Raw genomic sequence first — 17243 nt, 5'->3', positions numbered from 1 at the left:
GGATGTTTTAAGATGAGATAAAAGATTTTCTTTTGTTATATTCAACCATCATTAGAATTACTTTGGTAATCCCCAAACATAACAAATTATGAAAAAAGTGTACATTAAAAAAAATGTTTTTATGGTGTATCCTTTTCCATTCTTTTGCTGTCAGTTACTTAAGTCCATGAATTTGAAATGAGCTTCTTGGAAGCAGCATATAGTTGGGTCATCTTTTAAAATCTACTCTGCCAATCCACATTTTAGTGGGTGTATTTAGACTGTTTGCCTTTATGATAATTATTGACCCGTTAGGGCCAAGTCTAACATTTCCTTATGGATTAAGGTTTGTTCTGTGTCTTACTGTTCTGTTTCACCCTGGCCTTTCTATAGGTTCCTCCAGGAGTTCTTTTTTATTTCATTATAATTTTTCTTAAAGTGCCACTTTCTATTGCTTCCTTGGTGAGGTTCATATTTCCAAATGCTGCTGCTGGGAAACATGATGGGGTGGAAAGTGGCTGCTGGGCCGAGCTTTCTAAAGCCAGAGCACAGTCAGGAAGACTCAGGACCTCCCTGCTGCTTGCTGTGAGTAGCAGGCTACCCACTGATGTCCCAACCGTAGACCAGATGTGGTGGTGGTACTGCCGCTGGCTGACCAGACTGTCTGCAGGGATCCGTGGGCTGTAAGAACGGGGGCTGGAGTCTCTGGCTGGGTCTATTCATGCTTTCCCTCCCTCCGTGGACCAGCCATAGAGAACAGGATGTCTTTGAGGATGGCTTTGTTCCTGCCTTTTTGTGATTCCCATGGCAAATCCCTCCAGAGCCAGGGGTAACCAGGAGAGAAGGGACAGCAGGAGGGCACCAAGCAGGTCACTGGTTCTCAGATCCTGAGGTCTCCTGCTGGCACATCTTTTCCTCCCAGCTGCGGACCGACTTCTAGAGCGGTTATTTGTAGTAAGAGAAGTAGGAGAGGACCAGAAGTCAGCACAGCCTGTTCTTGATGCTTGGCTCTGCTTTGCTCCCTGGGTGATTTTGCAGGAGGAATAGGATCACTGGGGCTTCCGGTGGTCCAGACTGCACCTCCTGCTTTCTCAGGGGGGGACCTGTCCCATGCATTCTGTGCACCTGCTCTGCCCCGAGTCAACAGGATGCTGAATTCCTAAGAGCTAATCAGATTATCACTTCTCTCTGGGACAGCAAGTTGATTGTTAGCATCCTAGCCCTACTTCTCAGCATTGTCTCTGAGTTGTTGCCTTGCCTTGTCCTGCTCGCTCGCTCTTCAGTAATGTTTTCCTTATTTTATCTAGAAGGAGGCAATCTTGGAGTGACTGGAACTTTCTTAATTACAATTGTTTAGCTGTGCTAACAGAGACTTCTCGTAGCTGGATCCTGCTTGTTTCTGTCTTGGACCCTTGCCTGGCTCTGGATGGGCTTTCAGCCCAGTGACTCACGGAAAGTGCTATATTAAAAACTCGGAGTTAGTGCTTTAAATCAACCAACAAAGACATACTAGAAAACCACACTCTGCCAGGTGATAGAGCCCCTATCCCCCACTGCGAGGGGGAAATTCTGCCCCTTATGCATTCCCTTGCCACACGGGTAGTCTTCTGCCTTTCTCTTTGATAACTGGAGGAGACAAATCAAACTTTCTGAACGTTTAGAAAGGTTGGCTGGATTTAACATGCCATGCTGTTTTTCTCTTCTTTTCTGTGTCTGGTGTTACCTGTCCCTGTGATTTAAAGAACTCTGATGAAGTTAGTTTATAAAGCTATGCCTTTACCAGATTCAGGTTTATGTAGGTATGACAGTTTTAATGATGCGATGAGTGACATAAACGCTGTGTGCATGCGCACACCCGCACACCCACTCACCAAACTCAGGTTGCCGGTCTTGGCAGCAGGCACCTCTAACTGCCGAGCCATCATCTCCCAGGTCCTCTGAAGATAAACTAATGTTCAAATATGGAGTAAGATAGTTTAAGGTACACTTTACATTTTCTTTGTCCTGGAATCCCTTTATCTCTGTGAACTATACATTTTTTTTTTCTTTTAAACACATATATACCCTTCTCTGGCTCCTCACACAAAGTTTATTGTTTGAAAACAAGGTTAAAGAGAAGCCAATAAATTACTGTATTCTATCTTATATAGGAGCAACTTACTTTAACCTAACCAAGGAATTAAATAAAGAATCTCAGACAACCAGTCAGTGTAGTAAGTCTTTTCGTTTATTTTATAGTTTAAATATAGTTTTTTAAAAATCTGGATAAACACTTTGAAGTGTCATTTCTTTGATTCTGGTAGAAATGGAAGCAATTTGGGTGAGTTTCAGAACAGGTCCTGGGAGGCTCACCGTCCCCTGAAACCTTAGCAGAAGGAGTGGTTACAGGAGTTTGCACAAACCTCACCCCATCTCCCCCATTCTGACATCACTATTTGCCTGCCTGACTCACAAGGCAGTGAAGGAAGAAAAAATAAAACTACCATCGAAACATGAAATAAGTCATTTTACCTTCCCTGCCTTAATCAAGCCTAAAATTAATAATAATAGCAAACTGGCTGGCAAAGGAAACACAGCTTTTCTCCTGCTTTCTTTTGAAATGAGTCTCCTTGTGCTGTGCTGTTTTGTTTTGTTTTTTGTTTTTTTTTTCCTACAATGAAGATTTGGAGAGGGATGAGTTTGGTGGTTTAGAAACTCAACCGCTATAAACAGGGCTGTGTCCCTTCCCTCCCAGGCATCTCAGTAAATAACCCCAGGCCATTGTCTGGGTCCACTCCTGTAGGAGGATAAAGAGAGTGGAGGACAGGAAAAGAAGGAGGGAGTCATCTGGTGACACACACACACACACCCCAGTGTACAGAAGGTCATGCGCACCATGCACGGGGAGTCAAGCTCAAGAAAGATAGAGGGGAAGGAGAGGGAGGGAAGGGAGAGGGAGAGATGAGAGAGAGGGAGGGAGGGGAGAAAGGGATGAGAGAGAGAGAAAGAGGGAGGGGAGAAGGAGAGATGAGAGAGAAAGAGAGACTAATTAGCAAAAAAAAAAAATGTGCTTGCTGGTTTGAAGTTAGCTCCTAGAACAGGCTCCTAATTGCCCCCAGTGTTACTGGGCCCTTGCCACTCAGCAGAAAGACCATTTATCCAGCCAACAACAGGCTTTTAATAAAATAGGATGCTGGCCCTTTACTAAGGCGATCCTGGGAGTGGACTCCTTTTCCCTGGCCCCATTCCTCCACCCTCAGTCCCCAAGCGGCAGTTCCTACAGGCACCTCCCCTAGCATTCGTGGGGCTCTGAGTTCTGGCTCTGCTGTGTCTCCAAGGCTGACACCCAGAGTGCTGGCTCCTCCTGTAATTTCTGTTTGCACTCTCTCTTCAGCCTCGGGCAGCCCTCTCCAGGCCCCACGTTCCTGCACGTTGGTGCTGAGAGCTGGATACTGAATGCACATCACGAACTGGGAGGCAGATGGTCAAGAGACCAGATTTCAGACGCCAAGAGCAAAGTCACTTGACCACCTCGATTCCATCCCCAAACCTGCCCTGCTTTCACCTATGGCTTTGAACAAGCTGGGGGATGTGTGACTAGGTTTTCTTCTTATAACGTCAGCTGCAGGTTGTTTATAGACCAGGAAAATGTTGATCTCCAAAGACATTGGGAATCGCTCCTAGCACAGTCCTGTTGAGCCCAGGTGTGACAGCCAGGTCAGTTACAACCAAATGGTCAGAGAAGATAGCTGAGGGGAGGCCATTCACAGGTTCTGGGGCCCCCTCCAAATTAGGAGGAGTCTGCCTTCCACTCCCACGCTTATGTTTGAAGTTGTTGGGAGGAAGTGGGTGTAATGGGTGCTATTGATGCTTCTGTTCCTTCTCTCACTTAGAGACGTTCGTTCCATGACTTTGGAGAGAGAGGAAGTCAATGGAGCAACATCTGGGCATGTGGATGGAGTCAGAGTAGGGAATTTTGTCTCCTGGAGCACAGCCCAGATCCACCCCAGAGCAGCAGGGTCCTGGCAGGAAGCAGGGTATACCAGCTAGCATCTGAGATGAGCGTGTTGCAGAAGATGAGCCAGGGTGACCAGAGAGCTGCTCAAGATGGCGACTCCAGAGCGAAAAATGCACAAAGCCCCCAATAAATCCAAAACGCCACAAAGATAGGGCCTGACGCAAGACCACAATCAGCTAACACCCTTGTGAGCAAAAGGAGCAGCTCAGAGGTGAGTGAGTGAGGCTCCTGGAGGAATTCCTGGGGTCAAGGAAAATCTGGGTTCTCAGCTGGAGAACCAAGGTCAGCCCAGGACAGACCCTTCCACCGTCATCACTCCTTACCAGACTGCTCATCTGCTCAGGCTAGCTGGGGCAGGCAGGGAACTCTGGGACACCTTTCTTTCCACTTTCATTCAGGGACAAAGGCACCTGGATTGCTGTGCTGTTCTTGGACCCAGTGGGAGAAACAGAGCTGATAAAGTATGTCAGACTAGAGGAGGAAAGGGTTATGGGTTCCAGGCTGTTGGAAAGAGTGACTTCTGGCATGGAGGTGACCCAAGACTGTCATGTACAACAATAATGAGTGACTGGACAAGAATCTGTGTCTGGGCTGGGCGGTGGTGGTGCATGCCTTTAATCCCAGCACTCGGGAAACAGAGGCAGGCAAATCTCTGTGAGTTTGAGGCCAGCCTGGTCTATAAGAGCTAGTTCCAGGTCAGGATCTAAAGCTACAGAGAAACCCTGTCTTGGGGGGGGGGGGAATCTGTGTCTGAGAAAGATGAGCAAACATAACATTCAGCCCATTAGGGCAACTGGGCAGAGTGGAGGGGTGACTCCAAGGTCAGTGGCCAAATATGGACAACCTATCTGCATGACTGGGTATCATCCAAGGGTAAGGTCAAGGCCAATTAACTACCAGCTCTTAGAAAGTGAAGTGGGTGGGAGATGTCAGACAAGAGTCAAGAACGCCCAGGCTGAAATGAAAGGGAAGCAGGGACTGGGCAGGAGACTCAGGGCTCTCCCACATCCGCTCTGGTCAGATCTGTCAGGAGCTGTATACATGTGAAGAACTGGCTGGGCCCCAGCCAGAGGGGAAGAGGAGTCCCTCCAGTAGCAACAGGCATGGTGGGGAAGCCTCTTCTTTAAGAAAGCAAGTCTCAGCCATAGTGCCCATTCTGAGGGCAAGGTGCCAGGCCCATATTCTGGGGTGTCTCTTCATCATAGCTTTGCCACCCTGAGGGCCGGGCCAGCCTAACCCCTTCTTTTTGGCAAGAAGATTGTGAATTTTAGCCTGCATCCAAAAGCAAAATAAGCGGGCCAGGGTTGGGGGAGGACTGTGCTTGCTATGCAGGTAGGTAGACCTGGGTTTGAACCCCCAGCATGTTTAAAGCTATTTAAGTAGGTTATCATCACAGAGTAACCTTAACAACCTCAACAACCTGTACCTATGATATCAGTATTAACCACAACTCCATCCTGACAACAGCTCCCAGAGTGAGGCCCCATTGTCACACTCAGTGTAGATGAGGGTTCAAGGATGAGGTTCTAGTGTTTCTTGGTATTTATCTGCTAAAGAGGGCCTAAGGAGAGGGATAAGAGCTTAGGGGGAAGTACCAGACACTGTCTAAGCAGCGGTGATTAATCCTAAATCATCTGCGTGAGGGACAGGGAGGAGATGCCCATGGTGAAGGATGTGCCACACAGGACGGCAGCTGGTGAACTCCAAGTTTCAGGCAAGAGCGTCCAAACGATAGGAAGAAGATGTAGGATCAGGGGAAACACCCAGAAGGGGCCCCAGCTCATGCTACTGTACCAAAGCTCAGGATGAGCACTTACTCTAGACCAAATCTCAGTATCAGAAGCTTTCATAGTTGGTTGGCCAGTAGACTAAAAAAGGGACATGGCTTTGCATGGGAGAAGCTAAAATGCAAATGCGTGATGAGATGAGTCATAGATACACAATTGCAATTTAGCTGCTTCCTTGTCTGGTTAAAGAATCGTTCAAGAGAGCGATACATGGATGGTGGATGAGAAGCTCCAGCAACCTGAGAGGCTAAGGCCGCAGGATTGTAAATTCTAGCCCTGTGTTAAAGAAAAAAGAGCAGAGGACCGGGGGATGGAATATTTGCTGTACAAACATGAAGACCTTAAGGTGAATCCTCAGCACCCACCAAAATAGAGGGGTGTAGGGAGACACACACCTGTGACTCTAGCATTGTGGGAGACAGAGTCAGGAGGATCTCTGGGGCCCCACATAGCCGGAAAAAAAGGGACATCCAGGATCTGTGAGACCTGTCTCAAGGATGGAGTTGACAGAAAAAGACACTCAAGTTCTCCTCCTCCACTCTTTGTAAGCACGTAGGCACACAGATTTGAATACAGATATGCATACACACCCATGCACGCGTGTGCACACACAGTGTACTGTAGATGATGGGAAATGAGCAAGGGGATACTCAGGTCCTGAGAATGGCAATAAGTGACCAGCCTGGCCATATATGGATTTTGTTGGTGTCCGTGGACATTGCTAGATATCAGGAAGCAGACAGGCTGTGGTATGGCCAGGCTCAGGTGAGTCAGGTACTTGACTTCACAGTGGTGCTGTTGCTCCCGGTCAGCTGCTCTGCTCAGGTCACATGCTCTGGTTTTAGAAGGACAGACCCTTACTGTCACTCAGCTCAGCTCCCTATTGTAGTATTGTGACTCTGGTCAAGTCACCCCACCAGCCTGAGCTTCAGTTTTCTCACTGTGATCTTGATGTTCAAAGATGTAAATAGCGATGTAAAAAACATGGGTATCAAACTTAAGGGTGACTGGATGCTGAGAAGGACCATCAATGAGCCACCAGACCGGTGACTGACTCAAACCATCAATGAACCACCAGACTGGTGACTGGATGCTGAGAAGGACCATCAATGAACCAGACTGTGACTAACTCAAACTGGGTTTCACGGGATGAAACAGGAAGCCCAAACCAACACCAATAAAGATTCAGTTATAAATACTTATTAAGAAAAATACAGAGAATTTAATTCAAATGCAACCAAGAATAATGGTTCAAGCATGACCAATTGGGCAGCTTCCTTTGTGAAAATGTCCAACAACAATGTTGTAGAAGCTAGGACACCGCCATGCTCTAAGGGCTGGGTGCTAGGGGTCAGGTGGAATTCTCTGACACTTGGGGATGTAAACAGGAGTTACACTGCAAGAGGAGAAGCCACACCCAAAGCTCTAGCTGCATGGTAGACAGAGCTTTACAGAAGTGTTCAGTGAAAATTTAGAACAATTGTCTGGCCCTGAGAATAAGAAAAATCCTATGATTTAGATGCCATGGACTTGGGGGCATTCAGTAATGAGGGGGGAGGGTAAGTTCTAAAAGTTCATGTGGCCTTAGTTGGAATTTGTGTCTCTGTTGAGTGTGATCCTCAGAGTCTCTGATCCAGACATCAGACATGACACACCCGGCACTGGATGATAAGAGCCTTCCAGGTAGCAAGTGTGTCAGAACAGATCAAGGGTGCAGGCATGCTGCTCAATGTCCTTCTGAAGAGACATTCTGGGGGAGGAAATCATCACTAACTTCTAGACAGAGCAAAGGATTAAATGCAGAAAACAAATCCACTTTCCACCCTAAAGATAGGAATGAGCATTTATCCTTACACAGGAGGGATGCAGAGCTCTCAAGCGTAAAAATAATGGGAACAAGCTGGGCATGATAGCTCATGACTGCAATGTCGTAGCCTGAGACACATAGGCAGGAGGAGCGCTGCAAGTTCAACTAGAACGTTTCAGGCCTGGATAGCCATAACAAAACCAAAGGATAAAGAGAAACTGAAGAATATATGTGACACACACACATACACACATGTACACACACAGGTACAGACATACAGACACACGCATGCACACACAGACACACACACACAACACACGGGAGAAGACACTGAACAATGGGCAAGACAGTAGGAAAATCAAGACGAATGATTTGTAAAACATGGAAATATGCCCGAACTCATATGCAACCAAAAGCATTAAATAAAAAGAGTAAGAAAACGCGTATCTCTCAGAGTGGCTTTCGTAGTCTCCTTTTGTGTTACCATAACAGGATATTGGAAGTAGAGAGCTTTCTAAAGAAGAGGATTTTATTCAGTTCACAGTTCTGACTGTTCAAGAGCAGGGCATCAGCATTGGCTCTGGTAAGGTCATCGGGTCAAAGGTGAGCACAGCAAAGGGATTCAAAGACAGAGTCAGGTTCTTGTCTAGCAACCCATCTTTACAAGAGCTGATCCAGTCCCATAAGACCTGACACGGTCCCTGAGAATAAGGACGGAGCTCTCCGTATCCTAGTACCCCAACACACTTCGTATCCTAACTGCATCACATTAAACTCCGCCCCCTAAAGATCCCATCACCTCAGCACCTCTACACTAATCACCCAACCCATGAACCTTTGGGGCTAACCCACAGCCAAACCCTTCTAGCACATGAACCTTTGGGGGCTAACCCACAGCCAAACCCTTCTAGCACATGAACCTTTGGGGGCTAACCCACAGCCAAACCATGAGTGAGATGACAGTAAGTACAAGGGTTCAGGGGCACGGACCACAGTGTAGGTGAAAACATTGGTCTCATACGCTGGGCCTGACTCTCCTTGTTGTACCAGCTGTGGCATCAAGTTCCATGCTTCAGTCACCATTGGTTTCCTTGCCCGTTCACCAAATAAATTCCTAATTCCTGCCCTAGAGCTGTCAAGAGGGCTAGCCGAGATGATTTTGATGCTTCAAAAATTTTTTTTGTGTGTGTTGTTACAAGTAGTTGATCACATTTATAAAATGATATAGACTTTTAAAATGTTTATTTTTTGGGGGGGCTTTTGAGACAGGGTCTCACATAATTGAGGTTGCCCCAGAACTTTCTATGAAGCCAACGATAACCTTGAATTTCTGATCCTCCCGCCTTCCTCTCCCAAGTGCTAGGTTTTTAGGTGTATATCACTATGATTGGCTTATGTGGTCCAAGAGATTGGATCCAGGGCATCACGCAGGCTAGGCAAGTACTTTATCAACTAACCACCCACCCCCACTCTTACCCTTACATAGAAAGAAAAAAAGTTAATCAAAAAATTCTTTCTTTCTGGTAGTTGTCTATAGTGGTGGGCTTACATACAGGTGAAATCCTTCTTTGCGGGGAAGTAAAGACAACATTGAGAAAATGGCACTAGGGCTGGAGAGATGGTGCAGCTGTTAAGAGTACTTGCTGCTCTTGCAGAGGACTGGTGTTCATTTCCTAGTGCCCACAAGCCACTGGCTCACAACTACCTGTACCTCCAGCTACAGGGCATCTGATGCCACCCATGGGTACCCACATTCACATGTGTGTACTTGTACATAATGCACAGGCACATGACCACACACGTAAGTAAAATAATCGTTAAAAGAAAACAAGAGCTGATCTCAGACAAAAGCAGGGCAGAGGGCTCCAGCGTGTGCTGAGAGTCACAGTTGGACACTCATGCTACTGGAAGCCCCACGTTGCCTGAAATAGTAACAGGAAATGATTGTGTCACCCTGGACCAGACATGGCTCTTTAGGGATGTGGCACCTGTCCACACATGGATGAGTGTCAGGTTCCGGAGAGTCCTGATTCAGCCTTCTAAAACAGCATATCTCCTCTCCCTGACAAGACTGTTTAGGAAAATAATTACCTTGTCCAGATGACTTGGGCCCTCAGGAGAGATTCAAGGCTTCCCGTGGGCATCAACAGGCAACATCCAGCCTTTCCCAGAGTTCCATGGACAGAGTTCCCCTGTGTGGAATTTCAGCTCCCTCCTCTTTCGTCCTTTCTTTCTGTCACCCTCCTGAGTTAGGTTGTTTTGTTGGAATTTTTTCATGTAGGGCAAGCAGCAGGAACGTTTCTGTTCAAAGCTGTAGAGATTAGACACAAGGGAGCAGATGAGGAAAGCAAGGTTTAAAATACGGCAGAATCAAGGGGCTAGAGAGAAGGCTCTGGAGTTAATAGTCCATACTGCTCTTCCAGAGGACCTGGATTTGGTTCCAACTTGTGGGTGGCTCACAACTCCTTGTGACTCCAGCACCAGGGGTTTTGATGCCCTCTTCTGGCCTCAACAGACACCTGCATTTAAGTACATGAACATACATGTGCGCTCATACACACACACACACACACACACACTTCCTCTCAAAATAGATATTTTATTTTTTAAAAATACGATACAATGGAAGAAAGCTCAGTACACAAAGAACATGAATTTTTCTGAAGTGAGAAGCAATTCCTATACATTAAACTATCTATAAAAATATCAATTTTCAATCTGGGGTCCTAAGCCAAGGCATTGCATGTAATTCATCAAAACGCACCCTTGTTCCTCAGACGAGAAAGCCAGAGAAGAGCTAAGCGCGTTCAAGGGCTAAGATCAAGATGTTATTTGGAGTCAATGAGGTGGTCTCTTTGGTGAATGGTAATAAAACAACGGGGGGGGGGAGTACAAACAACACATTCCATAGACAAATAAAGCCAAATATATAATGTAAAAAATGAAACAGAAAGAATTAGAAGAAAATATAGATTTCCATTTTGTAGGGAAGAGGGTTTTTATAAGAATGCACAAAAAATTAAAGAAGGGGAACTGATTCAATCAGTTGCATTTAAAAAACGAAACTCTGGGTTGGAAAGATGGCCCAAGTCCAGTGTGAGGAGCAGAGTGCCCACGTGTGTCAGTGGGTGCGGTAGCCCGCCTGTAATCTCAGCTCCAGAGACAAGCTGGCTAGCTAGCTAGACTACCTGTGATGGAGAGATAGCATTCAGAGAACCCCTTGCCTCAGAAGAGCAATGGATGAAGGTTTGATTTAGCTCGGGATTTGAGAGGATGGGGGTCCAACATGGAGGGGAAGACATGCCATTGGTCACAGACAGCCGGGACTCCCCACGGCCGAACAAACCAGGAGGCAGACAACAGAAAATGCTGACGAATCTCCCATCCTGGAACTCCAGTACATGGGACGGTGCCACCTACATACAGGCTGGGCTCTCCCTTCTCAGTTAAACCTCTCTGGAATCACCTTCAGGGATACCCCAAATCCAGTCATGTGACACTGAAGGTTAACCCGCCCACTCCTCGTGACCAAACCTCCCATAAATGCACGCAAATCCACTTGCAGAAGTTATTCACAGTCAATACTTCAGACAACAGGCAAGCTCCCTTGCTTAAAGATTGTAATAAATCAATTAAAAAAAAAACACCACCAACCTAAGCATCCCATGCAAACACCAGCAAGAAGTAAGAGCTGACGAGATATGATGATGGAACCTGGATCACTTGCCCATCCTGGCACCTGAGGCGTAGAGATTGAAATACAATATCATATACATTTGGAGAGAGGCTTTTAACAACACAGAATGGAAGAAAAGGGCAACTGAAATCTAAACCAAGGCATCACGGTCCACCTTCGGGGCTGTCACATTTCTCTCACATGCTGTGTCTGAAATAGGTGTGCGGCTGCATCCTTCTGCCTGCTGCTAAACTACAAAGGCTTCTCCCATCCCCGAGAGCTCAGCCTCTGAGAACTCACAGAAAGGTGTGCTCAGGCGGGTGGGAGCCATGTGCACCCCTACCACCCTTTAGGCGGCATCGCTTGTATTCACGGAAGACGACACACAGCCCCAGTGTCTGGCATTCTCCAACTGGTTAAATAAACAGAGGCACAGCCCCCTGCCCTCCATGTAACAAACTAAAGTGTCCTACCTCGTGTGTGACAAAAATAGCTCTGTCGGCTCCTGTGAAATAGGGCAACAGTGGAAGAAGAGTGATTTTCAAGAGACAGAGGCAGAGGCCAGCGAGATGGCTCAGTGGACAAAGGTGTTGGCCACAAAAGCCTGGGGATCTGAGTTCGAGGCCCCAGATCCATTTAAAGAAGGAAGGAGAGAAACAGCTCCCCCAGATTCCCTCTGACCGCTACATGCATGCTGTGGCATATGAGCCCCTTTCCCCGTGTCATACACATACATACATATTTCAGAACGACAGGCAGTTTAGATCTTTTATTTGTACAGGGTGTACAGGTTATCTATTAAAATACATTTCAACATGTAAAACATAAAGTCTATGTCCTTTCTCCTGAGGGGCAGGCAGATTCTAAAGGCAAGTAATTAAACCTTCAAACACATTCTATCCACTTAGGCTGCAGGCAGGTCACACTGCTGGGTGAGTGCCCCAGGGGTGGGGACAGTGGAGAAGTCCCTACTCTGCTGTCCAGGAGCCACACCTCAGGCCTGTGTTAACTAAGTACACATTAGCCATCCTGCAGCTACCCAGCATCCGCTTAGGGAGAAGCAGAGGAGAGTGTGGTGTTAAAATGTGAACTAACCAAAACATGCCAGCTGCCCGGCCAGCCTCAGGACTTGGAGGTGTTAATTGATGATAAACGCGTTTATGACCATGGCTCTTTTCACAGCTTGGGGTCACCTCGTTCTACTTCTCAGTTCAGGTTAAAAATAAAAGCCCCACCATTTGTCTTTTTTTCCCTGCCCCCCTCCCCGGAGAGGATGAACATACTGTGGCCCCCACGTCTTTGGTCGGCCATTGTGGCTTTGTACTTCGTTACAGAGTATAGCCCCGACACACTCAGCTGCTGGCTCCTGAATCTGCCTTCGGACTCCAGAGCACCTGTGGGTGACTGCTGTGCACCAAGCCCCAAGCAGGATGAGCTTGGCGTACCCTCTTTGGTTCCTCCAGTAGAAACCTAGAACGAAGAACAGAGCTATTCGGGGTTTCATAGAGGGGTTGGCTGATCAAGCCTCCAGCTGTCATCTTGTGAAGGAGGGGGCAGCCTGTCTGTCAGGGGCCTGGCCAGCTGCCAGTGGGTGTCAACAGTAAATTCCCTTGCCCCTGGGCTCAAGCACTGGCTTTCCTGGCCTTCTAGTGCTAGCCGGTCACTGTTTATTTTTTCTTTGTCCGCCTTCCCTAGGGGCCCTGCCAGGAGGCAGGTGGTGGGGGCATGAGCAGAGAGCTGTCCTTGTTCTGCAGCGGCCTGAGCAGCCAGGAGGCTGACAAACAGTAGAGGAAATTCCAGAGGCGAACACACAAAGGGCTGTGGGGAAAGACACCTGAGCGTCATTCAGCCAGGACAGCGCACGCTGAAAAGCCTGCTCACTCCCTTATATAGAAGAGGGGGGCACTGGGTTAATGAGTCATAAAAGGTCAGCAGAGACCTCACCTCAGTCCTTCTCTTTTCAGTCTTGGAGCTGAGCCCTAGGGAGACATGGCACACTCCCAGGCCCCAGTGCCTTCACTTTAGAAAACTTTCTCCACCCCTGTAACTATTTGTGTGTCTTTGTACAGTTCATTGTAAAGCGAAGAGGCCTAAGAGCCCAGACACCCTGGCATCCTCCCTCTAGACCCACATTAGCCAGTGACAGACACCACGAGGCAGTGTCTCGGTTACTTGTCTCTTGCTGTGACCAAACACACGACCAAGGCAGCTCACAGGAGGAAGCTTTTAACTGGGATTACAGTTCCAGAGGGCCAGAGTCTGTGTTGACAGAACCAAGAGCTCACATCTTGATTCGCAAACAGGAGGCAGAGAGCCCTCAGGAAACAGTGTGAATCTTTTGAAGACACAAAGCTCGCCCTCCACGGTACATACCCTCCAACAAGGGCACACATCCTAGTCCTTCCCAAACAGGTCCACCAAATGGAGACTAAATATTCAAACATTAATCCTAAACAGTCACTCAAACTTTTAAAAGATGAACTACTCAGCTGACACGGTAGTGCACACTTTTAATCCCACCGTTGAAGAGGCAGAGGCAGAAGGATCTCTGTGGATTTGAGTAGTTCGACATAGTGAGTTCTGGAAGAGTTGGGGGTACATAGTGAGACTCTGTAGGCCGGGTGGTGGTGGTTCATGCCTTTAATCCCAGCATTCGGGAGGCAGAGGCAGGTGGATCTCTGTGAGTTTGAGGCCAGCCTGGTCTACAAGAGCTAGTTCCAGGACAGTCTCTAAAGCTATAGAGAAACCCTGTCTCGAAAAACAAAACAACAACCCAAAGAAGAAAGAAAGAAAGAAAGAAAGAAAGAAAAGATGCAAGAAAGAAAGGATGCAAGAAAGAATGAAAAGAAGATGAGCTCCTAACAAATTCTGAAAGGCCTGAGATGCTTCCACAGAGCCTGTGAACATGTTGTGTTCACTGGGGACTTTGCGTGTGACTATTCATTTGTGTGTGTGTGTGTTCACACTTACTAATGCATGTATAAACATGTCCGAGTGCTCACCTGTTAACAAGTGTGCACACACTTGAACCTCAAACAAGTGAGAGCATCCTATGGCTGCCCGTGTCACTCCCGGTCTGTCTAGAATCCTGTTCTGAGACTGCATGTGTACTCCAACTTTTAGACAATGAAAGACCAGGAGAAAACAGCTGCCAGCTTTGCATGATTAAACATCTGGGTTCCCAGAGTGGCCACTGCCTGAAGAGTCGTCACCTGAAGAGTATGGCAGATCACTCAGTGGACATGGAGACAGCATCCCCGAGGTTCTGGGATTCCTTGGGCATTTGGTTTGTACTGGATTCCTGGCTCAGCATGGGGGTGGGGGTGGGGCAGCTCATTGGCTTTGACTGGGCAGAGAGCAGCTTCCAGGTTTTCTGGTTAAGCCCAGAGGAGAGCGAACTTTCTGAAAGGAAGTGTGTGTGTGTGTGTGTGTGGGGGGGGTGTTAAAGGGACCTGGGAAAAGCCTTAAGCAATGTACGCAGAGTCAAAGCGCAGAGCACTCAGCTCACGGAATTGTTTCTTTCCTGGAGGCTAAAATCCTTGGGCAGGTAGCCAGCAGCCACATTAGGATATGAAATGTAATCTGTTTAGAATAAGTTTGCAAACTGCCTCTCATTGGTGCAGAGCGGTGCAGAGGGCACCACAGCCCATGGTGATAGGACCCAAGCTGGCAGGTCACTGTGTGTGGAGTCCAGCCTCCCGTACACCTCCTCGCTCAGCCATCTATCTCCCTCTGGAGCAGATAAACACGTTACCAAAGACGACAGCTGGAGTGGCTGAGCGCCAACCCCAGCTGCTTCTCCCTCAGCCGTTGCCGCTGCTGCTGCCGCTGCTGCTGGAGGGCAGCTACAGAAGCAAAGAGGCAAATTGACCTCTGCAGGTTGGGAGGCACCCCACAGGTAACACAGTCTCGCTGATACAGGAAGTTGGGTCCCCTACACCAGTATCCCCCTTCAGGGCCGGGCCTGAACAAGGCAGCAGCCTGGGCAGCTGCTGGCCACCTCTGCCCCCGAAGGCATTGTTCTTATAGTGTCTGTGCTTCCCCGTGTCACAGCATCTTGCTTTCCAGAACAATGGTGAGTGAGAACAGCAGCCAGGACTTATTAGGCGTTTGCAGTGGGCCTGATAGCGTCTCAGCATTTCACGTGTTTGTCTTGGTGTACTGACCCAGCGCGTCTCCAGGGAGATGTTAGTCACCATTTTGTAAACGTGGAAATGGGAATGTGGAAATGGGAGGCTCCAACAATATGCCCAAACTCTCAGGGTCGGTTGGTCGAGTCTGGATTGGAGCCCAGGTTTTCCAGCTCCAGAATCCAAGCAGCTCTCATGCCCCCACCCCCATCTCCCTCCTGCTCTGACCCCCCTACATCTCGCATATGGAGGTCCACAGCCTGAATCCTTCCTAGAATCCCAGTCCCAGAACTGACACTGGACTATCTCCTCCCCCATTTCTTCCTTAGAAACCATGGAAAAGAGTGAGTCTAGAACTTCCTTCAGACTTCTTCAAAGGCTGATCCCCAGAGGACACTCCTCCCCCTATTCAAAATTGAGAAAACAGTAAACCCTGTAGCAAAAAGAAAGGGGAAAAGCAAGGGATTTGGAGCCAAACAAATCTAACTTACCCTTCAGTGTTCACCTCTCACCAAATTTGGGCCACTCGCTCAACCTTTTTAGATCTCCAATGTTCTAGAAGCAGGGAGCGCGAAAGCACCCACCACCATGGTGGGGCTGCCGTGAGAAGTAAATAAGACGGGCCAAGCCTGGTGGGTCAGGCCTGGAATCCCAGATACTCAGGAGGCTGAGGCAGGAGGATCTTATTAAGCTCAGGGCTTGCCTGGGTTACAGAGTGAGTTCGGGGTTAGCCTGAGGAGGTAGTGCCTTGGTCCCCAGTACCAGAAAGCTAAATGGGATAAAACCTAAAGAATGGCTGGGTCTGGGTGTAAACATGGCCCACAGCTCTACTGAAGACATGGTAGCAAAAGTGGTGTCGCTCAGAGAAACACGTGGGCTCATTAGCTCTCTTCAAACTCTCAGTTACAGAGCGAGAACTCCCACGGCCCTGGCTCTGAGAGAAGATTTGGCCTACAGCACACAGACCGGAAGCTCTAGGGACCACATGTGGCTGTAGGTTTCTAACTACTGCCACTCCTGGTGGGGATGCCCCCAAAGGAGAGGAGTGGTGGAAAGGTGGGCTGGAAAAATGCAGGGTGTACTCACATTGATGGAGAAGGCACAGCCCTAAAAGCCCGCAATGAGAGTCACTCACTTCACTGGGCAGTCTCAGTCAGAGGCTTGTTCCCTGGGTCTGCCCCATCTTTTATGGACAGTGTGTAAGCCACCTCTTAGGTACATTGTTTCCCTAGGAGTGAAGACATTTAAAGATACAGGCTTACAGAAAAAAAATCAATCAATCAATCAATCAATCCTGTGTCTTCCTCAAACCCAGCGTTCTCCAAGGGGCCTCCCAGTCCTTCTCCCGACAGGTCAGCCCTCCAGCCACCACTCTGGGACCGAAGGACACCTTGTCTACCACGAGGCTGCCTGGTGTACTCCATCCACTCGGCCAGCACTGTTTAACCTTTACAACAGGTACTACTGATGTCACTTGTCATCCCTTGTTTACAATATTGTATTTCACCACTTGTCAACTGCTGCGGGAGAGATCTAGGTCCTGTGTCTCCCCCCCACCCCCCCTCACTGCTGATAATCCTCCCGAAATGATTTCTAATTCGGAGAATAGGCTCACTAAACATAGGCTGAGTGAAAGAAATGAATGGATGAAGGAAGAAACTTACAAACTCAAGGTGTGTCCTAGTAAGCTATAAAGGTTTCCTTTTTAGGCGCCTGGCAGTGGTGGCACACACCTTTAAACCCAGCACTTGGGAGGCAGTGGCAGGTGGGTCTCTATAGGTCCAAGGCCAGCTTGGTCTAAAAAAAAGATTTCCTTTTTAGATTTAGTTATTTTATGTGTATGAGTGTTTTGCCTGTATGTCTGTAC

This window comes from Microtus oregoni, unplaced genomic scaffold, assembly GCF_018167655.1.
Source record: "Microtus oregoni isolate MIOR12 unplaced genomic scaffold, Mior012 000020F_ref0000438, whole genome shotgun sequence".
Lineage (NCBI taxonomy): Eukaryota > Metazoa > Chordata > Mammalia > Rodentia > Cricetidae > Microtus > Microtus oregoni.
Note: the sequence above shows the minus strand (reverse complement) of the source record.